We start from the raw sequence: 25,791 nt of genomic DNA, 5'->3' as shown, positions 1-25,791 counted from the left end.
AATGTTAAAGGGACTTATCTAAGAAAAAGAAGATAAAAAAACATGTATAGTAAAATGACAGCAAACTCACAATTATTAACAACCACAACTAAAACAAAACCAAAAGAAACTAAGCAAACAACTAGAACTACAGAAAGGGAGAACATATGGAGGATTAGCAACAGGGGAGTGGGAGGAGGAGAGAGGGGGAAAAGGTACAGAGAATAAGTAGTATAGATGGTAGGCAGAAAATAGACAGGGGGAGGGCAAGAATAGTATGAGAAATGTAGAAGTTAAAGAACGTATGATATATGGACATAACTAAAGGGGGGATATGGGTGGGAGAGGGTGTACAGGGTGGAGGGGAGTTAAGGGGGGAAATGGGACAACTGTAATAGCATAATCAATAAAATATATTAAAAAAAGAAATAAAATAAAATAAAATCCTTCAGAGGTCTCTGTATTGCCTGCAGAATTATAGGTAGCTGCACCTTACATGGGAATTAGGTTATGAAAGTAACTAATAAAACATAAATCAAGTACAGTCAAAATTATCCTAGAAAGTTTCTTGAGTGACAAGATACAATAAACATACTCATATGTGTATAAAATGTATAATTTTATGTATATTTTCCTGTCTAGGAGAAGGTATGTTATATAATATATATGACAGTGCACTGTATATAAAATGTACAAAATATACTTTATGGTATTGTAGTTAATTTTTTTGTTTCACTTCATGTTCAAAGTTAAATTCTTATGTCGCATGTACCAGTTACTCAACTATGCTAGAGAGACAAATAAATTAGAATGTATTTGATAAATACTTATTGAACGCATACTACATACCATAAATTGTTCTAGACACTGGTGCTGCATCAAGAAACAAAACAGTAAAAGCTCTGCCCTCACAGAGCTTACATTTCCTAGACCAGTAAGTAAATACTAGAAAGGCTAAGGGCAGCAAGTATTACTAGAGAGAGCTAAGGCAGAGACAGGGAAAGGTGGAGAAGAAAGAGGACTGCAGTTTTCAACAGGGTGCTCAAGGAAAGCCTGACCAAGAAGGGGGCATTTGCACAAAGCCCTTAAGGAAGTGGGAGAGTAAGCCCTGCAGGTTCCACTAGTGGATTGCTCCTGTGAGAAGGAAGGAATAAGTGCTTACACCCTGAAGGGTTTGAGGAATGAATGACAAAGAGCTGAAGGCAGCTGGAGTGGAGGGAGAGATCAGAGAGGTGGCAGGGAGCCAAATGTGTAGGGCCTTTTAGATTTCTGCCCTTTGACTGATGCGGCAAGCCACTTGAAGGTTTCACATGGTTGTCTGATGGTCTGACTACACACCTCCGAAAGGCATCCAAGACTGTCTCTGTCCTTCCCCTGCACCCCTGGCCTCCCCCTGCAGCTGCATGTCCCTGATGGCTCTCTTTCTCACACCTTCACTTCCCTGCCTTAGCTCCTTAGCAGCCTCTGCCTGAATGACTGACCTCTCACTCAGCTCCACAGCTAACTTGGTCTTGTACTCGGTCTCCAGGATTCCAGTGCAGGTCTGCCTCATCCAGGACACTGTCACTGAGTGCCCCAGCCTGAGCCGGCTGGACCTTGATGGGTTCCCTAAATGTCTAGACCACAATGCTGAACAGTGACAGCCACCTGTCCCCATCTCTACACCATACACTCTTCTGAGAGTAGTGTCCAAGCCTTCTTTGCGACTCTGGCATGTAACACAACATCTGCATGCAGAAGACACTCAGTTAACATTTGCCGGACAAAGGAATAAATAATGGTGAAACAGGATGAAGCAGATGAATATACAGGAAAATCTCCCTTGTTCAAGGCATTTTGAATTACCTAGAATCTCTATATATGAATTCCTGCTCTTCTTTTTGGACAATTGTGTTTTAATTTATATCCCTTATTATCTTTTAAATGTGATTCTGACTACATTCTTCTGAGCTTTAAACTTACTATGTATCAAAATGGGGAAAAAAGCTATGAAGTCTTTCCTTTGGCAAACTTGAGGCAAACTAGCATTTATAAGGTAAGAGAAATGCCCTAATCCAATTTTCAAAGTTTTTTAAAAATTTTATTTATTTATTTATTCTTATCTTTATTGTATTTTTTCCATTATCATTTAGTCCCCTTATACCCCTTTCTCCCTGCAATCACCACACTGTTCTCCATGTCCATGAGTCCTTTTTCCTTTTTGCTCAGTCCCATTTGAAATATTTTTATAGTGTTAGTGTTATTAATAAATTAGACTAACAGATACAACTCAAAATGCAACTTACTTGTAAATGGAGGTATACTGGCTATTTCAGTGGGGAAAAAACCTATGGTTTAACCACATTTTGAAATCTACATTCTAAGGGTTAAGATAGAAATAAGAGATCACTGAGAACAGTGTTCAGTCTGAATCCGGATATGATTGGCTCCTGAAAAGAAAAGGTAGTCAGGTAATATCTTCCACAGATAATAATTTGACCATTCTAAGTGGGAAAGAAAACGAAACAGAGTGTGGAGAAACAAGAGTATTTTGTGATATAACCTGGTCAAAATGTTAGCCTGGAAAGGTGACTACCAAGACCTTTATCGTACATGGGGCGGAAAAAACTTCCCTTCCTCCCCTCTGGAGAATGTGGTGCTTAGTGTCAGTTTCAAAAGGCATGCTCTCCCTTTCAACACACATCTGAGGCCCCACTCTTGCAAAAAAAAAAAAAAAAAAAAAAAAAAAAAAAAAAAAAAGGTAGGATAATGTGCTCCGTAAGTAAGAAGTCAAGTACCCACTGCCTTTTGAAACTGCCTGACGAGAATTAACGGCCTTTGCCATCCTCTTTTAAACAACTTTGGCCAGGTTTTCTATAAGCACCTCGTTTATCTTAAAACTCTTTCATCTATTATCTGACTGTAAGCGTGTTCATAGTTCATCAGCTGGATCCACTTTGACAGAGAAGTCTTATGACAAGTAGCCAACAGCCTAATGTCGGGTCTGTGAATATCTCTGGAATTAAGGTGATGGGAAAAGGGTAACCTTCTGCTACTTCTAACAGCAGTTGCTGAACAACAAAAATAGAGCCTTAAATCATCCTCTATTTAGGAAAGCAGGTCCTCTTTGCTAATATTAGAGTGCAGTAGAGCTACGGTCTCGCTTAGGTGGAAAACAGCACTGAGGCCACCTCTGGATTCATACTTGCATGTGCTTATAGACGTGAACTGTGATATTTCCAGGTGTGGAGATGGTCGCCATATATGGTTTTTACTTGACCTCTAGCAAGGCCATTTACAGATATTTTTTATAATAACCATGCAGGGGTTGGGGGAGGACCATATCTTTATAGTTTAGCCACCTGGGCCCCAGAGGTTTACCATTGTTATTACTCTTCTTCCTGAAGAACTGGGAATAGGTTTTGTGATGAAAACAAAAATACCTGTGTTGCAAACATGAAACTCTTCTTTTTAAACAGCTCCAGCTTGGTTTACAATAATCTGAAAGGTCATGATGCTTGAACCAAAGACTTACGTTTACAATAACTTATACGAATTATATTTCAAAACAAGTTTAAGGCAGGCTGTACACATTCATAAATATTTTGAGTAACTGAAGTAGACTTTTGAGAAATCCTGCCATCACAGAATTCAATGTTTACACGTTCTGTGGATAGAACAGGAGCTTTCTGAAATTATCATCTTTACTCAATTGGCAGGGAGGTGGCTGTTGCTCTAAATCCATCATTACCCAGTCAGCGTGGCCCATATCTGCCCAGCTGACAAGTAAATCAACTCATTGGAATGTGTTTGGCTTTGCTAATCACCTGATGATTATTCAGAAACATGGAAAACAGAACTTTTCAGTCCCCAAGGTAAAATTATGCTATAAACAATGGCTTTCAATTGCTCAACACTTAGTCAACACTTCTGCTCCAAGCCTGAGAGTGAAACTCACGTTAAGATGGAAGAAACCAGTGTGGACATGCCCCAAGTAAAAAGGGCAGTTGGCATTTTATGGATAAGTTTGTTTCTATCTTCACAGTCCTCTGGACAGAGCTGTAGTCAAGTGCTATAGCAATTGGAATTCTTTTAAAAAAGGAATTGGAATTAATTATAGCCTCCCCACATTTAATGCATTTCCAGTTACACCATGTATCAGTCACTTGAAAAATAATGTGCTTGAGTTTTCATGAGTAGAAATAACAAAAATAAAGTCTACCCTCTATTTAGTTATTCACTCCTTTATTCTTGAAAATCTGTGAGATTAATATACAGAAGCAGGTGCTCATCTTTTGCTGGGAGCAGATGGTGCAGCTGAGGCATTTATTGCTAGATGTTTTTCAGGGCGAGATTTTCCTGAAATTATGTTTTCCCCTTATGAGTTGTTAAAAGCAAAAAGCAAGAATTGCTACAAAAGTATTAATAACAATTATGATTCTTCAGATTCACCCCAGCTCATTGGAATATTGTGATTAGCAAACTGGGGCTTTGGGAATTGTTATTTTAGTTTCTGTCTGAAACAAAAGAGGAATCTGCCAAAATCTCTAATATAATTTTAAAATAAGAACCCCTGCATCCCTCCAATTCCCCTCACGAACACACACAGATAGAGACACTTCTTCAAACTACCAAAAGACCCTAAGTCCCCATTCCTACAGGGTTTGCACAGCCTCACCCCACAGCCCTGTGTTCCCATCTCCCTTGCAGGAGCTTCCACCAAGAGCGCTCTTCTGCATCTGCTGCCTCTATCCCTGGGCCAAGTCCGTATCTCCAACTGACTACCAGGTCTTTCCACCTGGGTAACTGCCAAAAATCAAACAGACACAATTAGAAGCAAACTCATTCATGCATCCTCCTCTCCCTCAAAAACACCCATGATGTGTGGCCCCTCTGTGGCTTTCCTGACTTGTCAATGGTATGAATAATCTCCCAGTCACCCAAATCAGGGTTTTAGGGTTGTGCTAGACTCCTTTCTGCTTCATTTATTTCCTGCATCTGTCATTTCACAAGTCTTGTAAATGTTTCATGAAAACGTCTCTCAAAGCCAAGCTTCCTCTTCCTTCCCACTTTCACCATCCCAGGAGAACACCCAACAGGCTGCATCTGGATAACAATAGCTGCAAAGCTCTCCCATGCTCCAAGCCTTTGGAGATTGTCCATGCCATTGACAAAGTCAGGAAAGTCACAGGAGGAAGACATATCATCTCAGGTATGTTTTAAAATACCTATTTATTTTTAATTAAATGTATTGGAGTGGCATTGGTTAATGAGATTATATAGGTGTCAGGTATACATCTCTTTGATACGTGATCTGTATGTTGCATTGTGTGCCAAAGTCAAATCATCTTCCATCACCATGTATTTGGCCCCTTTAGCCTTTGTTGCCCCCACCCCTCTTCCCTCTGGTAACCACTATACTGTTGTTCACATCTATGAGTTTCAGTTTTACATCCCACATATGAGTAAAATCATATGGTTCTTAGCTTTTTCTGACTGACTTATGGAGGGTCCTCAAAAAATTAAGAATAGAGGTACTATATGACCCAGCAGCCTGTTTTCTGGGTATCTACCAAAAAAAAATCTGGAAACATTTATTTGCAAAGATACATTCATCCCTACATTCATTGCAGCATTACTTACGGCGTGGCCAAGACATGAAAACAACCAAAGTATATTTCAATAGATGATTGAATAAAAAAGATGTGATACATACATACAATACTCCTCAGCCATAAGGAAAGATGAAATACTGTCACTTGCAACAACATGGATGGACCTTGAGAATATCACACTAAGCAAAATAAGTCAGTCATCTCAGGTATTTTTGAGAGAGAGGAGGAAACGGAGTGGAAGTAAGGGAGATGTATGAAAAAATGTATTTGCTTCTAGTATATCAGTTCTACTTTTTTTAAAGATTTTATTTATTCATTTTTAGAGAGGGAAGGGAGGGAGAAAGAGAGAGAGAGAGAAACATCAATGTGCGGTTGCTGGGGGCCATGGCCTGCAACCCAGCCATGTGCCCTGACTGGGAATCGAACCTGTGACACTTTGGTACACAGCCCACACTCAATCCACTGAGCTACACCAGCCAGGGCCAGTTTCACTTTTGAAAATTACCCACGAAGAAGTCTGGGTAGTCAGCTGGTGATTTGAAATTGATGCAGGTACATGCAAAACATATTCTAAAAAACTGTTATGACACATCGCTGCTTGATCGTGAGCCTCCAATGGCCACAAGCATCCTTGCAAACTTGTAAAAGCACGAAGACTCTTCCCAGGCCAAATCAAACTGTTTCCTACAGAAAATTAGTTACCTCCCTATTACTCTTACCCATTTGTTCTGTAACAAAGAGGAAAAATTCATTCTTTCTTCCACAGAAAGACAATCATTCAGATATTCGAAAACAACTCCCATGCATGTGCTTAATATTCTTCCCTTCAACCTAATTCCTGGCACCTCTCTTCAAATAACTTGTTTTTCTCTCATCCCTTGTCATCCTCAGTTAGACCCACTGTCATAGCCCCACTTAAAATGTGCAAGACTCTTGAGCTGAATATTATGTTACTTTTCCCCTCTTTCTAGTTCTTTCATGCCTACTCAGTAACAGAAAACCCCCCATATGATTTTTGAAAAATTGATAATAGCATGAATGTATTTGAGAATTGAAGATAATGTAAGAAATTTTATTTTTATCTTAAATTTTATCTTCAGCATGGCACATCCTTTACATTTAATTAATATTTGGTAATTGGCTAACTTCAATTAGTTATAAATAATTGTGGTTGAGTAGATGTATGGGACAAAAAAACAAAACAAAACTAGGCTCTTTGATATGATACAATTTAGGCAAAAAATCAAGAGAGCTCACTTTACAGAGGCATTGTATCTTTAGCTCCCTGATATTGTCAAAAAAAAAAATCCCTGTAGCTACCGTCAGACAAGAGCTAAGAGTCTTTAAATGTACTTTGCAGGAAACAATCACTCCACTTTCATTCCCCCAACTCTTAAGCCAGTGACCTCCCTTGATCTTTGAGATGACAGTTTGCCAAGTTCCATGAAGAAGGCATTCAGAAATGACCCCATTAGATTTCCTAAAGACTTTAATTGCCCAATTCCTTTCACCCAGGTTTCTGAGGTTCAAGGAATGCTATCCTTCAGTTACTCTCCTGCATAGGTTCTAGCTATTGTTACCTTAATCCCTTCTGAATCCCCGAGAATGCAAGAACTGAAGCAGACTTTGATTCTCCTACTGAATTACAAGATACTTTACATACTTCTCTCACAAAGTCATTCCCCTGTGTTTACTGTTCAACAATGACATTCGCTTTCATGTCTAAACAGAGAAGGGAAGCACCATTGCAATAAATGTAATTTTAAAGATTCTAAAGCTGATCCCCTTCAAAGGAGCATGTTAAATACCTAAAAAAATTAATCACTTCCTGCTGTCCTAACTCCACAGTTCAATCTTATCTGGACAGACACTATAGTCTGAGAGCCAAGTATGCACTCTGCACCAATATTGGAAAACATTATCTGGGCTTTTTCTTGCAAATCACATCAATGTATATGTATTGAGTACTCACTATTTGTATGGCACTATATGAGGTGAGTCTATTAAAAACAAAGCATTTTCATTTAAACTTTAGCTTTTCTTTCAAGGTTTGCAATGGCCTTGGAAAACAGAATTACGCTGAATATCTCAGATTTACTTACTTGAAACCAAGATGAATATATGATGTGGATGAGGGTGCCAAAATACACAAACACAGATTAATAAGCTAACCAAAAAGTATTAGGAGCTCTTCTATATTTAATTAAGTCATTCCAGAATCACAATGCTTTAATGTCCTTGTCTAAAATTCTTAACAGCGTTATATCAAAACTGTTTGAATTAAGTCCCAATCCCATGAAACTTTGTGGGACCCAGTGGGACATCCGTGAGTAAAAATGTTCCCTTTCCTTTTGATGTAATTTGTTTCCAGTGGCAAATAAAAGTTCATGAAGGGCCATGGGGTTATTTCATAATCCAGCCGCACCAACAGCCTCCACACGCACAGCACATACGCACACACACTTAAACAGGGCAGGGGCCAAAGGTTAAACACTCCTCTGTCACAAAAGAAACAAGATAAATGGAGGAGGCTTGACTCACAGGACAGACTCAGAGGAAAAGGATCACCCTATGCACACACTAAGGGTTTCCAGCCACTCCGAGAGACTGTGGCATCATTTCATAATAATAAATACACATTTAAATCACCACAGCAACCTATGAAATATATCATACATTTTTTCAGTCAAAACACAGTTATTTAAACTGTATTCTCTCACGTGAAGAGAAACTGGGCTTAAAAAAAAATCTCCAAAGACCCACATACCAACTCTAAGATTCTATGAGTTCACAAGATTTGTCCTTGTGGGAACAGGGTAAAAACAGATAAAACTAATACAGTTTCTGTTGAGGAATAGGCTAATTACATTATTCCATGATAAATAAAGCACAGTTCAAAATTAATATATGTGTTTTTCTGCATTTATGTATTATTTCAGTAAAAATAACCAAAGATAAATGCTAGCAAGCTAACTCTTTAACTAGAATTTCTGTTGGTGACCCAGTATCACAGAGGAAAGAGAATACAAAATGTAGTCCACAAACAAAGAGGGTTAAGCCAGGAAATAAAGAGGTGCCTGATCAAGGGGGAAAAAGAGAAAACAAATTTGGAAAGGGAAAGGGATTAAGGTGTTGTCTCTTCCCCCTCCATGAAACCTGCATCTGCAATGTGACCCTGGGTCTCATCAAGGACAGCCAGGACCCGGGAGGACCTACCACACACCGTGACACAGCGTGTGGATCCCAGAAAGGCAGGGGTGCTACGTTGAATTTCGGTCCCACGGGACTGACATGCCAGGGTGCCAAACCTTCGGGCATAAGCAGCGGAAGTGGTGGAACCCAAGCCAGAAAACACACCACACATCCAGTCGATACAAACAAGAGAAGAGTATCCTAAGTCTAGGAAGCTTGGAAAGGAAGGGCTGGTTCACATTTCTTTTAGCAATGTTCTTTTTAACTTTTTACTGTTTTCTACTTTTCAAACTTCTTTAAAAATATACTCTTTCCAAGAATGCTTGCAAGGTATGTTTAGTAGAGAACAAGAAAATTGCCCCATTTGATCTGGTTAATATTTCCAGGTTCACCAGATGCCAAAGTGAGAGAACATTCATAACTTCCATTCTCCGGGCCCCCTCAGATAATACTGTTTTGGTGGGCAAGAGGTTTCCATTAGCTGCTCCCTTTCCTCTACACGTGAAGCCTTCCTGCTTCTAGGAACTCCGATGAAAACCTCACTTCTTAGGCTCTCTGAACCGTAGAAATTTCTCTCTTGTCTCGGGAATCCTAAACTCCACAGTTACAGTCCTTAGGGCTCAAAAATGCATATCTTCTTTCTTTGTGTCAGGATCATATATGGTCCTTGTCCATAGCTGATATCTCATTTGATTTCCTCCAATCCACCTGAAAGGCCTTATGGTCCCAATGGCAGGTAAAGTAACACAAAAGTGTTCCTTTTTCCGTTATTTTAGAAAGTTTGAAATCTTAGATATTAAGCTACTTATAAGATGAAATGAGATGAGGACAAGAATGTTACACACTTTTAAAAGTATTTACTACTCTCATAAAAAACAACATAGTATCATGGTTAAGATTGTGAGTTCTAGAGCTAGACTTCCTGAGTTCAAATCCCAGCTCCACCACTTACTAGCAATGTGATCTTGGACCAGTTACCTAACCTCTCTGGGTCTAAGTTTAAATGAGTTAATATGTGTAAGAAACTCATAAAAGTGTCTTGTTTTTGGTAAATGCTAAATAAGTTATAATTAATTAAAATCAGATGCTAGTTTCTCCTCCATCATAAACTATAAACATAACAACTATGATTAAGTATACCACATCAGACCCCCCACATAACACCCCAATGCTCTCCTGGTCTACACACTATAGTCCGCAGGCCAAATCCAGCCCCTGGCTTGGTTTTTTTCCTGGCAATAGCTAAGAATAATTTTTACATTTTTAAAGAGTTGTTTAAAAAAAGAGGAGGAAAAGGAGAAAGAGCAGGAAAAGAATATGCAACAGAGACCAAATATGGTGCTCAAAGCCTGCAATACTTACTCTCTGAGCCTTCATGGAAGTTAGTCTGCCATTTCTGTACTGACATACATATAAGAATATCATTATGCTCTGAGAACAAAGTGGTTTTCTAGAATATTTTGCCTGCCTGTTGATTCTTTTAAGTACCATACCTTTTTTATTAATTGGTGGGAAAAAATGTCAGGGCTTGGTGATAGAAAGATATTGGGCAACATTACAAACAGCAGCTTTGCCATCGCTGCCGCTTCACTGGCTGTCGGGAGTTGGCCCTTTGCCCGTCTTCACCTCACACCTAGAAGCTTCCTCCAGAACTGACCACCCTGAGACAGGCCTGCCAGAGATCAAGTACACACACAAATGCTCTCCATTGCAGAATGGGAAGGGTTGCCAGATTTAACAAAAATGCCCAGTTACATCTGAATTTTAAATACAATGAACTTTTTAATACAAGTATGTCCCATGCATACTTTTTTGGAATACAATTATTCTAGGCTCAGTGTGTATCTGAGCCTAAAATTTACCCAGTGTGTATCTGAAATTCAGACTTACCTGGGGCATTTTGTATTGTATCTGTCAACCTTAAAATGCAGGTATTGATAAAAAATAATGAAGGGAATTGTGAACTATACGGAAAGCAATTTTTGAATAGTAAGATATTTTCTTTGCTTTTTAAAATTAATAACAATAGTAGTAACAGTAGTTTATATTTATTGAGAATTTCAATGTTCTGAGCACTTTATAGATAATAAACCATCCAATCCTCACAGGAACACATAAAAATAAGTTAGTATTTTAGTATTAATATTTTCCTCACTCACATGATAAAATTCAGGAAAAGAAAGGTAAAGTAACTTATGCAAGATCACAGAGTTAGCAAGAGTAGAGGCAGGATAGGAGAGTGCCTAGTTTTCTCACTCCTTTCTAATAAGCAGCTAATTAAGAATCCCACCTAAATACAAACACACATAATGCTAGAGAAGTATACTTACTTTGGTTTGCTTTGAATGCTGAAACTAGACACAAAGATACTGGCCTACCAGCTTGTCTCTCAATCTCAGCACTATTGGCATTTGGTGCTGCATCCTTGACCTCTACCCCCTAAATGCCAGCAGCACCTCCCTCCCAGTCACGACAATAAAACGTCCCCAAACACTGCCAGTCCTTTGGGTGTAGCAGTGCCAGATTCACCTGATGAAAGCACAGGGCATGCAATCAAATTTGAACTTCAGAGAAACAATCAATATTTTTCCTGTGCAATGTAAGTATATCCCATGAAATATTTGGGACATACTTACACTAAAATGTATTTGCTGTTTATCTGAAATGATCATTTAACTGTGCATCCTGTATTTTATCTGTCAGCCCTACCTGGAAGACCGCACTACCCCCAGTTGGGACTGAGCATTAGAACTGTGGTGAAGGAGCAGGCAGGAAGGGCTTAGTTTCTCACCCTCCTCTGTGGGGAGCCCCTACATGATGCTCCAACCCGGCACACCAAGAGGGAAGACGAGAACTTCCCTGACAGCAAACTGGTGACGCGTGAGGATCAACTCATCTCATCTCCCCTGCCGCCACACACATCCCTGTTCAGCTGCGTTCAGATACATTCTCAGCCTCTGATCCACGCTCTTCAAAATCTTTCAGAGATGTGAACACCCCTTGACCTTTCTTCTTGGTGCTAATGAGCATGAGCCTCTTAATTCCTCACTTTCCATTTAACTTGCCTTATATTTTAGGTTGTTTTTGCTTGGTATAAACACAGTGACTCATTCTTCCCCTCATCTCCAGGTCTTTGTATTCTTCAATATCTTCCCCACTTCCTGGGGTGAAAGGACCAGCCTTGTTTGTGGGTCCTTGTGTTAGGTGCCCAGCCCCCAACCCCTTTGCCATAACCAGGACTGGGATTTAATAGGCCAAGGGTAAGCCCCAGGCATGGCCCTCCCCCTCCAACCTCCACTCCTATACTGGCCTAGTTGTGAAACTGGATTTTGGTCCCATCTCCTCCTGAATTCTGACCAGTTTTTGCCTGGTCCTCTAGGCATTCTCCCTAGGCCTGCAGTTCAGCCACAACTTCAAATCTTAGATGTGGGCCCTGAGACTCTACCTGGTACTGTCAGGCTTAGAAGTAGGATATTTCCCCCATATATGCCGACATGGAGCACTGTGGTATATGTAAGTCACCCGGAACCACAGAAGATGCCTGGGCACCTCCGGAGCACTCCACTGCCACCTGCGCACCAGGCTGCTTGGCTAGTCCACGGAGACACAGTTAAACGAGTCAGCACACGTGAGCAAGTGGGTGTCTGCTACAGGTAAACAGTTGGAGAAATTCAAGCTCCTGCCTCATTTGTTACTCATAAAGGGACCAAAACACAGAAAAAGGAAAAACAGGAGGGGGAGTATTAACAAATTGGAAGGAGAGAAGAAAGGAAGGAAGAAAGGCGGGAGCATGGGAGGAGACTTATTTCACATCCTAACTCTGCCACTAACCCGGGCAAGTTATTACACTAACCTGAGCCTCCATTCATTTTCAGGTAAACAGAACAATAATACACACCATAAAGAGCTGTAAGAATTACATGAATTAACATATTTATGTCTGGGTTAGAAAAAGCATTCAGTAACTATTAGATCTATCTCCCTCCTCACTTCCTTCCCTATTCTTCCTGAAATGCAGAAAGATTACTGTGACCCTCAAGAGTGGGTAGAGATCCTTTCCTCCCAAGCCACCCCTGACCCTCCACCCACTCTTCAGCCTCTCCCCTTCTCTGCCCCGCCACACGCCGGCTTGTTCTGTCATGCTGTTGTTTTATTTTTCCCTCTGTGCAGCAGTTTAAATTTTATCACAGTTCAATCAAATTCGATTAATGGAATTTTAAAGGGGCCTGGAAGATCAAGGCTATATTACATTATAAATGCAAAAATTAGAGCAAAGCAAACTCCAGGCCTCAGAAAAAAAGTTTATATTTTTCCCATGTAAGGAAGCCATTTGTCCTTGGCCCCCATCCTCCCTCTAAGCATCCAGATTCAGTCTTAACCAACCATTTAGCATTATTATGGAAATGTGGTTGCCTTCCTCCCAAGGAATAGCTTATTGGTGACCGCTGGGGGTTATATGCTGAACCTGAAAGCACAGTGTTGTGATCCAACATGTTATATTCTGCTTTAATGGTTGGGCAAGAGCTGTAATTGCAGTCATCTTAGCTACCCTGCACCACCTTAGTCAACACGCCAGCTCTGGAGAACCTGAGGGAAATGATCTTATCATCACTCCATTATTAATGGACACCTTGCCTAGAGGAATTTGCCAAGCTCTTAGAGACGTGGTTCTCAGCTCTTTGTCACTATGAAATTCCTTCGGGACTCTGAATTGAGTGAATCAACAGATTATCACACCTGGCATTATTAAGATATATCAGCATATAAAATGTGACTCCCCACTGACTTCTGTCATGGAGAAAACTAAAAATAGATGTTTAAGTATCTGTTTTCTAGCACATAACCCCATAGCCTTTCCTATAATTCAGCTGGCTTAGCTACTTTCAGCAACACTGGCAGTGGGTGACTTCACCAGACTTACACATACAGAAGAGTATTTCTCAATTAGTTTTACTTTTTCTTAGTGCTTGGGTTCCTGGGCACAGTTTACCCCAGTGAGCCAAGCTCCCTTGTCATGTCCCCTTTCCTATAACCTTTCGAGAGCTATCTTCAAAAAAAATTAAATAACATTATGATAATGATCTTCATGGCATTATGAGTGAGAACTTCTCATTTATTTTTTTCCACTAAGTGTATTCATCAACTTCATAAATCCCCCCAAATGGATAAATATCATTTCCTTTCAAGGTACAAAAGGGAAGCCCTGAGAATTCAGCCTCCCCGAATCACTCATTTTATACGAATGATTCTCTGGTTCTTTGAAGGGTAAATGACCTTAGCTTTTTTTTTTGAATGGTGTTTGTAAAATGATGGAAACCTCCAATTGCCTAATAGTTCTTTATAGGTGTTTCAACTTCTACGAGCCTTTTTAATGGGTCTCCATCCATTTCCTCTTTGCCCTCGGCTGTAAGGACCATGGCCTGTGGATTTCTTCCTTCCCCTCTCATAATTTCTTTCCTGAACCTCCTGCCAAAGGCTTTCCCCCTCTTTCCCTTCTTTCCTTCAGTAAGACTGAGTTCGGGGCCACAGGCTCTTTTCCTTCACAGCACACTCCTCTTGGAAGTTCCCTGTCAGATGGCTTTAATTACCACCTGAATGCAGATGACTCCCAAATCTCCAGCCCCAGCTCTGACCTCTCACCTTTCCTTCAGTCCCATATTTCTTTCTGTCTGCAGAATATCTCTACTTGGGTGTCCCACCACCTCCTAAAACTAAACATGTCAGAAACAGAGCTCATTATCTCTGCACACCCCCTGTCCTTCTCTCCCTGTCTCTCCAGGGCTGTCAATAGCACCCTCTCCTCAGGCTCCAGCCTGTGGAGATCCCGGATGGGCGCGGGGCAGTCCGTCACCCCCACACTACAGAAAGGCAGATTTCACCCCTACCTTCCACCACGGCTGAACACTGTGCTCACCAACGTCACTTAAAATCTCAGAAAGGGATTTTGAAAGAAAAACATTGTGGTCTGAACTGATTTTGCTCCAGTTTTTTTTTTTAATCTTCTTTCTTATTCACCCAACTGTTGACAAATATTTAAGGCCTCTGCTGCATTCCATTCCTTATTACATCTTGAAGTCCTGGGGGCCTCTTAATTGACAAGCAAATCATGTACCTCCTTCTGATTCATGACTCTAAATTACAGAATATATGAGACTGCATATTTATAAGACTTTTTATTTGCTAACATAATTAATAGCTGTAGTTACCAATTAGATAGTAAACTAATTAGTAATTAGCCTGAGAGATTGATGAAATTAAAGTTTTAAGTGATTGTTTCTATTTTTAATTCCTGTTCTTTGCACCACAAGTCACCGCCACCCTCTCCCTGGGGCTTGGTCACTTGTCATTATCTGCAGGACTCCCACACCTCCCCCCACCGTGGGACAATAGTTGTTGCCATGATGAATACTGGCTTAGAGCTCACCAGGCTTTCTGCTAAGATATTTATTCACACATAACCACCCTAAAAGTAAGCATACAAATTGGTTTATATGGGAAACAAATGGGTTTAACACATAAGAAAAACTAATGCTCATATAACTGAAAAGTCTAGGGGTACCATGGGCTTCAGGCATGGCTTGATTGGTGCTCTGGATCCATTTCTCTATAATTCCCTCATTTCTGTTCTCCATGTGTAGGATCTATCATCAGGTTCTTTTCCCTCACAATAACAAAATGCTACCAGCCAATAATCAGGCCTGCATGCTTTCTCATTCACATTCAAGGGGATGGACATCCTCCCAGAACCAATGAACAGAAACAGCCTAGACTGAGCTTTAGACTGAGGCATGAGTTATCTGTACATCCCTGACCCCATCACTGGGACAAAGAGCGGGAGTAGAAAAATGGGCTGACTAATCAGAGCCCACTCCTGAAGGTGGGGGTGGGGTCGGTTTCTCCCAAGGCACATGTTACACAATGGCAGAGATAATGGAACAACTATTGGGGTCAGCTATAATCTCCTTGTGTCTGTTGTTTACGTTAGAAAACTGGCCATCACAAAGCAAGTAACTGATAAAGCCTGGATTCAAATTTGGGTCTCTCTGCCTTCAGAGTTTGCTTTTAACCACTAGGCAGATAGATAGTTCCTCCATACATTAGTGGAGTTCTTCAAACTAAGAAAGTGAAAATTCAGAATATACATCTCTTGGCTCTTTGCAGCTTATTATGGGAAGGTCACCCTTCACTGCAATCATTTGTCATGCCTAGCATGTGAACCACACTAAATTTATCTTGCTCTTCTGCTGTCCTGCTAATAGTCACAAGGACTTTTCCTTCCAGAAGAAAATGTGTTGCTCATACCTCAATCACATACTACTTTATATTTGGAACAATTGTGCTGATTCACATAAGATTATAAAATCCTCAATACTTGACCAATGGCCCCTGAACCCTAGACAGGTCACTGGCACAAAAAAAATGCCAGTGAAGTCAATACATCTTAAAAGTTCTCAACACAACAACAAAAACTTGTAACTATGTATGGTGGGTGACAAGTGATAGCTAGACTTATTGTGGTGATTAGTTTGTAATATATACAAATATCAGACCATTGCACTGTACACCTGAAAGGAGTATAGTATTACATGTCAATTACACCTCAATACTAAAAAAAAAAAAACAAATGTCAGTGACAATGTCCTCCCACAGTACTTAATGGTATCTGCCTTACAAAGGACAGTCCATTTGGCTTACTGACCAGTTTCTACTGAAGAGCCATTCGGAACACTTCTGCACATTTGTGAAGGCCATGTTGAGAAGTGGGAAAATATGTCTTTCATGTCTTCATTTCCATGCCCCTTTCTCCTTTTGATATTGTTATCTACCACTCAATATGTTGTAAAAGAAAAAAAAACATGGACTTCGGAAAGAAGTGGGACAAATATTGGCTCTTTCCCTTCCCCAAGCAAGTTATTTAACTGGTATGAACCTTGGTTCCCTTCAGGAAATACTTCACAGAGTTTATTTTACATATTTAACAAATGCTTATCTAGAGATCTTACCTTTGGCCAGTCCCTGTTGTTAGAACTTTATGAACATTAGCTCCTTCCTTCTCACAACACACTGAGGTAGATAATATTATCTGCATTTTACGGATAAGGAAACTGAGGTGCAAAGAAATTGAGGAATTGCCCAAAGTCACAGAAGTGCTAACTGGTAAAACCAAAACTCAAACCCAGGCAGTTTGGCTTCAGAGCCTATGTTCTTAACCACTAAGCTATCTTGACTTACTAAGAAGGTTGAACCAGGCAACGTATGTGGAAGCATATTGACATGTTAGCTGTCCAGTGTGTATTAGAGCATCTTCCTTTCTTGCCCATTAAGGTCCTTCCCAGCTATGAAACCACAAAGGGCTAGATTTGTAATTTGATAGGACAGGGTGTTATAAGTTTATTAGACTTTTTTAAGCCTTTCTTCATTACACACAATTTTATATGCCTTAAAGGAGTTTCAAGCATCACTGCATTAGTAAAAGAAGGCACTTCAGGGACTGCAGAGGGCTCTGATTCCAATGGCCCTCGAAGATCACATCACCACCCGTACAGCTGATCCTTAGGAATCGCCAGTAGTAACTCTTTGCACAGGGCCTACGTATTATAGGCAGGATGTTTCTAGTTCTTTCTGGTTGCTCTGCCACCTTAAAGAAAGGCATGGACATGTGACTTGCTGTGGTCAAGAACATGTGAATAAAGTGACTTATGTGAATTCTGGGCAGAATCTTTAAGAGCCAGTATGAAATCTGCCTTACTCTTCCCTCCTGCTTGGCTTAGAAACCATTGATGCCCCCAGGTAGTGGAGGTCCTGTGTACTGAGTGGGACAACATAGAGAGAAGTGTCTAGCCAACCCATGATGGACATGCAGAATAATGGAGAAATAAATCTTTGTAGTGTGGTGACATGGAGATCTGAGGGTTGTCTGTTACAGCAACATCACTTAATCTACCCTGACTGATCCACTAGGGGCCAGAATACAGGGGCAGTCTTCTTTGGTCTCTCTCCTAAATATGTATTCTGTCCTACTCAAGAGAACAGGTAAGAGACTGTACCAGCTTCAAGAGTTGCTGAATGAGGGATGCCCCTTGGCCAGAAAACTTCCCACTCAAGCATCTCCACTTTCTTAGCAAGATCCTTCCTTCTATTTTCCCAGGCTGAGCATAAGCTCTTCCTCCTACCTTTTACCTTCCCTTCCCTAAGACTGCCAGTTTCCAAAGAGGAAGGAGCCCTTCCCCCTCTGTTTCCCCACCCCGTAAGCCATCCACACATGCCTATTATTCCCCTGAGCAAGATTGTCCAGGGTCTTGCTCCAGAATTCCCTGATGTCCAGACTTTTACCATCTCAGAAACTTAGAATGGGAAAGAAATGTTGGTAGAGAACCAACCCCACAGTGCCAGAGGGTAGGAGGCAGGCAGGTGTGGGGAAAGTGAGGTTGTTCTCTGAAGAAGGACAGGCTCTCTGGGGAAGTCATATTTTTACTGAAGGAGAGCACAAAGTATGGGGTACGGGGCCATTACACAGGAACATGTGTGAGTCACTCTGCAGCATCTGTATGATTCAGATTAAATAAACTTCTCAACTTTAAGGCCAAGATTGTTCTTAGTTATATCCCCCCAAGTCCAGTACAATACTTAGAACATAATAAAACTCAATAAATGTTTGATAAATAAATTTTAATTGATATTACCCAATATCAATGAAAACTGCTGACAGATCCATTTTAGATGAAGAACTAAAAAAAGGAAAAGAAAACATTGACATGACTTTCATCAATATGCATTACAATATATTATGAGAACTGTTTACCTCCTGTGCCTAACTGCAACGTAGCTTAATAATGACTGTGAATATTATTCAATGTGTCAGGTTCTTTGCTGTGTGTTTTATTTGATGACAATAGGCTTCCACAGTCTGCTGCTCTGCTGTTTATGTAACTTATTCATCTGCTTCCAACTTAAAAAATTAAAGACAATATTGTCCATTGACACACTGCCTGATTAAATCAGCCAGAGCTGAAGTTTGTATGTGTGAATAGTAACCAAATCTAAAACAATCACCAATAGCTTCTTCTGGTTAAGATAGCGGACTTACAGTTCTTATCCTTTTTAACCTGTACAGGGTATTATGAAAGAGGCCATCCCTGTTTGCTATGGGCACAAGCTTTCACAATGGACTTGTATTAAGCCTCTCTTTACATTACCCAGCAACTCCTATCCCTGCATCTTCATGTCCTCAGGTAATGCAGCCACGGTCACCAGCCTCGCTGCTGAGGCTACCCTCTGGGTCTCACTTAAATTTCAGTTCCATTTTACCAGATGCTTTTGAAATATCTACACTTGCCTGTCCCTGTACCTGGACTCATTCCCTTCCCAAACGTTCTCAGTTTCCTATGGCATCATTATTCTCTCCACCAGCAGGATAAAGGTCTTATCTATTCTACTGCTGCCTCTCCTCGCTCCACTTCCCTATCGTCTCCTTCCCACCAACAGTTGTCAGATGTTCCCCTTCCCCTCTATTCTCATTGTCTCCTCATAATGCAGGGCTCACACCATTCCCGGGGACACAGGAACTCATGAATTCTCCCAATTACACACCACCTTGGGCAAGCCTGTGTCAGTCAGGGTCCAGTAAAGAGACAGAAATAATATAAAGAATGGTTAACTAGATAGTGAAGAACAGAAAACTCATGAAGGAGAACAAGGTCAAGGTATCACAGAGGTAATGGTCAAAGGAAGCAGTAACTGTTCCTAAGAAAGCAAGAACAAAGAGAAGAGGTTGGAATTATTAAAACTTAGCAAGAAGGGCTGCACAGAGCTGAAAGACTCAGATCTCTGAGGAGGGGTGCTGTTTACTGGGGCTGGTGTCTCTGTGTTCGAGTGGGGACTGTGGGGATGGAAACCCAGATCTCTAAGCAGGGGGTGCTTCTTGGCTGCTGCTACTGTTGTGAGAGGTCAGAGTACAACAAGCAGGCTCTGTCACTATGGGAAAAATGGCTAAATGATTCAACTGCTGCTCCTGGAACCAACTCCTGCTGCCAGGTTTTGTAAAGAAGGAAGGCTGGGAGGATGTTCCCAGGGATAGGAAGCAAACAGGAAGCCCACAGGAAACAGGAAGGAGCAAGTCTTCCATTCTCCACCAGCATCCCCGAATGACAGAGCCTCACAGGGAGCCAGCTGGCAAAGCTGAATCGTTTGCAGAGCCCCAGCCCTGGCATGACTCAGGGAATACAGAAAGGTAGGCTTAAAGCGAAAAGACTAGAAATGGCACATGATGACATAATGAATGGAGGTTACTTCATTTCATCATGACTCTCATCTTAATTTCTTCTGGCTCAGGTTCAAGTGTAAAACCCTGCTCCCTTCCATATTTCCGACCTCACTACTCAACACCACAGATACTCTGCTGGAATCAATTTCTCTCTTGACTCTATATCTTGCCCATTAACCTTCAACTTTTCACCAGTGCCATTTTGCAACTGCCTCAGTATTACCCTGACAACTAAGTTACGGTCAAGATCTCCCAGCAGTAACCTTCAACTTTTCACCAGTGCCATTCGCAACTGCCTCAGTATTACCCTGACAACTAAGTTACGGTCAAGATCTCCCAGCAGTCAAAACTCTGCCACTCTTTTCAAATCAATTCATAAAGCTCAGTCAAGGGCCCACTCTGGGATTTTCTCAGCCATACCTCTGGAAATCCATCTTTCTCTTAGAAAGAAGTTTCATTTGAGGCAGAGTTGTAAGTGCATAAGCAAGGGTGTGGAAGCATGATAAATGGGAAGTACATTAACAAGTAGAATGGAATACAGTTCTAGTGAGAGCCCAGGCATTCGTGAAATCAGCCATGAAGATGGCCTGAGCTTTCCCCTACCATAACTACAGATAGGTCAGACCAGGAACATAAGCCAGGGACTCTGGTTTTTATGGCTTTGTTTACAGAAGCTCCCGTAACTGAAACTTCCTTGTTTTTCCCTCCTATCCATGAAGGCAAGCCCTAAATTTTCTTTAAGGTAAATTATCAGTCTCATTTCTTGACGCTACTATGCTTACCAAGCCTCCCAACTTTTGGGAGTGTGAACAAAGAGTAGAGAGTGTAGAATGAAGTTTGAAGTATAGTTTGAATGCATTCAGTTCTTACGCAGAGCAAATCCTATACCCACAGACATCAATTTTCACTCATTAGTCTGGCAAAGATTTTAAAGACTGGTAATAGTTTAAGAAAGAGATAGTGGCATTTCAAAGTTTGTATTATGACAATGTTCATTTGTAATTATACACACACACACACACACACACACACACACGCTAATGAATTGTATGTATAAAAGACCTGGAGGAACATACATCAAACTATTAAAGGAGTTCTCTTTGGGGAGGGGAGTTTGGGGGAAAGAGTACAGGAGAACTTGCACTTCTCAGTCTATAGCTTTCTGTACCGTGTGAATTTTTTTACAATGCCAACGTATATATTTATGATTTTTAAAAATGTTAACAATAGACCCCAAGTTAAAAGTAATAAAATTGTGGGGATCAGAATACAGATTGGAAACAGTCTAGTGAAAATACCAGGAACTTAATTAGCTCTTTTCAGAAATATACTATATTTACTACTTGTTTACAAGAAAAGAAAAATTAAATTCAGTGGATTGGTTAGTCCAAGCAGGCAACTGCTCTTTATCTAATTACACATATCCAAGTTGTGTTTCTATGCGGATTTCAAAGGAGACCTGCCATCCACAAAACCTTACTCTTGAGCTTTTGTGCAGCTAAAAATCGTGGGAGTCTATCCAATGCAATCTGCAGTGTGCATTTTGGCACACACAGTTGAACATTTGAACAGAGCAAAGATCAATGGGAAGCCCGTTATCCTTGGGTTTGGCAAAGTGTTTAAACCTGTTTGGGTTTAAGTATTCAGAATGATGAAATGTTAGCCCGTCTGAGACTACTTCAGCCTTTTTTCAGGTGCAATTTCGACAGCTGTGTAAAGGATTTATGCAAGTTTGGATGAATTCAAACACAGGTGTAAAAGATAAAAGGCAAGTGGAACAAATGGTCTACCTATGATCATTTTTCCATGTTTGGCCGTCTTATTTGTGCCTGTTGATTCCAGTACCCTTTCATGCAACATCTATCTTATGAGTCATCAAAAAAACCACCTTATTTTAATTTATTGCTAATAAAGAGTAAAATTTTGAACAAAATCATGCCTGCTTATTTTCTCTAAACTCAACTCTTATTCCCTTGTGTTTCTTCCATCTTTTCTCCATAGCCTCCAAGGAGATTACTCTGCCCCCTTCAGTCTCTTGGACCTGTGGATGCATTTAACAGATCTTATAGCAGTATCTCAAAATAATGCAGCACACTGCTTCATATAATCACTTGACCATACTCTAATTGAAAGACTTATTATTTTGTGTACCCAGAAGAATAGAAGTTCTGGAGAATGGCACCAAGTCTTAAGTTCTTTGTTCCTCATCACACGAAATAACAGTGTTCATAAACTGATGTTAAACAGAAGATAATTAGATACTTAAAATCAGATTTAAAAAAAATTCTACTCCATAAAAAAACATGTCATGTAAGGATTTTGTCTCCGTTTAGCATAAACCTATGTTAAAATAAATTCAGAATGAGGTGGCCCATTCTTGCCCAGATGTTGTCTAAAACAAGGGAGACTGCCAAGATCTCACTACAGCAATAGAAAAAAGTAGCCCAACAAAAGTAACAGCCTTGCCTGACAGATAAGCAGGACATAAAGGAGCAGGGTCACAACAGAAGAAGGGGTAAGACTCACATAGCTGCCCAAATTTCTTCACAAGCTCATGTGCCACACAGCAGGCTCAAAGTCTTCCAGAAACTCTTGGAAGAACTTTGAGGTCATTCATTCAAAACAAACACAATCAACAACAATCAAAAACAAAAAAAACAAAACAGTGATGCACAGAAAAGAAACTCAGGTTATGTGCACACCCACTTTTGAAAAATCGGAGCACTAGACAGGATGCAAGATCCTGGATTCTAGCTTAAATTACTAGCTATGAAACTCCAGAAAAACCCCAACTCTGCACCTCTTTTTCCTCATGGGTGAGGTGGGAATAATAAATTCGATCCAATTTACTTCTGAAGGCTCAAATGAAATGAGATACGTGAAACTATTCTAAAAGGTGTTGAGCACAATAGATGTTAATATGATGTATAATTTCATTTGCTTATAAAGTTGTGTTTAGAATATTACTGGTGAAGGGAATTCCTAATTCCTTGTGAAGAATTTGAGATATTAAAGTATAAATTATTTCTTCTAAATTTACTTATGGAATTTACTCTTAACGGTATCATTTTTGTTGCAAGTGGAATTTTTAACTGCCAGACTTTAAGATGTTTCACTTCTATTCATTTCTGGCAGTTTGTGGAGACAGGGAAACCCTGACTATAACAAAACCGTAAACATTATAGTGGGAATGATTATTTACTTTTCTGATGTTTTGAAAACTCTCTACTGCTCATTTCCTAAAAACACTATAAGGAATTTATAAAAGACTCATTACAAAAAAATACTCATAATATCTAACTTTTGCACCCAGCTGTCTGCCAATTCATCCCAAATTTTCAAGCTACTGACATTCACTTTTCAAATTTTTGCTGCTTTCTTTTATCACCTTTGTAGATTTCTGATAACTAAGGGTTTATGAAAATTGAATCATGCTTCTATATTATTCCCAGAAATAGAGCTGAAAAGGACCTCACCAATGCCTTGTTTTTTTTTAAGGTAACAGAACCAAAGTATAAAGAGACTGACTGTGTGACTAACCCAGCAAGGTATTGGCAGGACCGGGCTCATGGCATGGTCCTCAGTGCTTTCCAAAACATCGGCCGGTGAGCTTGATGCTTCCAAACATAATCCACTTTCCTTTACATACAGTAGATGATGGAGGAATCTCCACAATCTCCAACTGCAGACTACTTTATTACAACAAAGCCATTTTCTAAAATCCAGTCTTACACCTGCTCCCACTGTGGGTCCGGCCAGCTTAAAGCCACCTCCTGCAGAGAGCTGTCTAGTCATCCCAGCGAAATCGCCATGAAACTCTATCCCATTACTCATTTTATTTCTTTGTGTTTGCAATTGTTTCTCTGTGTATTCCCATTTTCCCTACCAAAGTGTAAGTTCCATAAAGTAGGGACCCTGTCTGTGTTTTTCATCAATTATTTCCCAGTGTCCAGAACAATACCCAACACTTAGAATACACTCAATAAATATTTGCTGAACAAATGAATGAATGTGCTGCTTGCTTTGTGACTGAACCAAACGCATTAACAGCCCCTCATTGGTTGCATTTCTGCTTTAAAACTGTTTCTCCCAGATTTGCAGCAGCATGAATTAACCAACAACAAATTTCTTTATTTTTCCTATCACCTGGGTTGATAATAGTACTGAAATAATTCATGTTGCTTTCCTCTGTCTTTGTAAGAGAAAGTGCACTTCTGCTCATGGGGAAAGAAATGTTATTGTTGCCCATTAATTTGACAGTGTGCTAATTGAATCAATTGTTCTGAGTTTTAGAAAATCAGAATTTGTCTAGTACTCAAAAGTGAGATTGTTTTTTCTTTCTTCCCAGGTCTTAATGTATCCAGACTCTCGGTTGTCTGTTTGCCCAGAAGTCCTTTCTCAAAATGTTCCTTTTTAAAAGCTTTCAAGAACATACCAGTGCTCTTTAGTGTAAAAGGCTATTTTTAAAAGGCAGTGCAGGGGAGGGAGTTAAACAAAACAAAATGAGAAGATTGAAACCTCTTGCCGATTTGACTTGTCCACTTGGCGCTCTTAAAGCACAAGGTCTTTGTCTATCCCACTTATCACGAGATAGACACACTAAATGACCCCTACACACTAAATGCCCTGCACGAGAAATTACGGGTTTTCTGCAACAATAACCTCACCTACTTAATCAGGGTCTTTTAAAAAATCTATGTAGAGCAGAGATCACTGAAATAAACCAGCTAAATGTTGCTTGTAGAATAAATTAAGATCCAGTGCTGGGATGCTGGTGTCCAACTCCGCAAAATAATAAAACCTGAGCCAACTAAGGCAAGAAGGAGAGGATGGAGTTCCACTGGCACCTTTTCTTTTGAAGTGGCCCCAAACCTTAAAGCCTGCATTTCATTTGGGAAAATCTTTTGCTAAAACCACTTCCCATATGCAACCCATCTGGAGGACTATAATCTAGTCTTGCCTGCAGCAAACCGACAATAATGATGCTTGCCTTTCATCACAGATCCCTGAGCACTAGACAAACATTAATTAATGCCCCCAACACACCTGTGAGGTAGGGGAGTATTATTATCCCTGGCTCACAGATGAGGAAATCCAGACACCAAGAGGTTAAATGGCTTGCCTTAGGCCACAGAGTGAGCTAACAACAACGGCAAAACTTTCCACTAACCCTCCATCCTCCTGAGTGCTGAGAAATTTTGAGATCAGTCCCGTGAGCAGAGCCATTTCTAGATGAGGTAGGCTATAGCCAGCTTATTTTCTTTCTCACAGTAAGTTGAGACCCCATTCCAGAACATAAGTAAACTGAGTGCCCAAAGGTCTTAAAATGTAGAAACAATAAGAAAATATGGTGTATTTATGTATTTCAACACCCTCCAAAGTATCCTTTAATCTTTCTCTCTCGCAAAAAACAATCATCTGGCTGCACCTGAACGTCAGGTATCATTTATTGACCCACTATGTGCTAGGATTTCAGTGCTGGTTCCCATTTCTTTCCAGAGAACACAAGTGTGACTCCAGTAAAATCACCATTGCAACTTTTGGGTCAAGTGGAAATTACAAGCTACTCTAACTAAGGACAGCTTCTCTCCCACCCAAAGGTTGGCAAGAGAGTTGTAAAAACTACCAAGAAAATCTCAAAGGGGAGCAACATTATACACCAGGACAGCATTCCTGACAGCCACAAAATTTTGTAGCCCACCCAACTTTTTTTAGGCATTTTTATTTATTTAGTCTTAAAGAGAGGGGAAGGAAAGGAGAAAG

At 40.3% G+C, this 25,791-nt stretch overlaps 1 long non-coding RNA gene across 1 annotated transcript in view; it reads right to left on the bottom strand.

Annotated features, from left to right (window-relative positions):
* LOC118496922 overlaps positions 1–23,894 on the bottom strand; it is a 103,338-nt gene extending 79,444 nt beyond the window's left edge. Inside the window, exon 1 of the long non-coding RNA XR_004899480.1 lies at positions 23,557–23,894. This is a non-coding gene — a long non-coding RNA (uncharacterized LOC118496922). The remainder of the gene's footprint in view (positions 1–23,556) is intronic.
* Positions 23,895–25,791: the final 1,897 nt, after the last annotated feature.

This window comes from Phyllostomus discolor, chromosome 1, assembly GCF_004126475.2.
Source record: "Phyllostomus discolor isolate MPI-MPIP mPhyDis1 chromosome 1, mPhyDis1.pri.v3, whole genome shotgun sequence".
Lineage (NCBI taxonomy): Eukaryota > Metazoa > Chordata > Mammalia > Chiroptera > Phyllostomidae > Phyllostomus > Phyllostomus discolor.
Note: the sequence above shows the minus strand (reverse complement) of the source record. Positions and strands in the feature narration are given on the sequence as shown.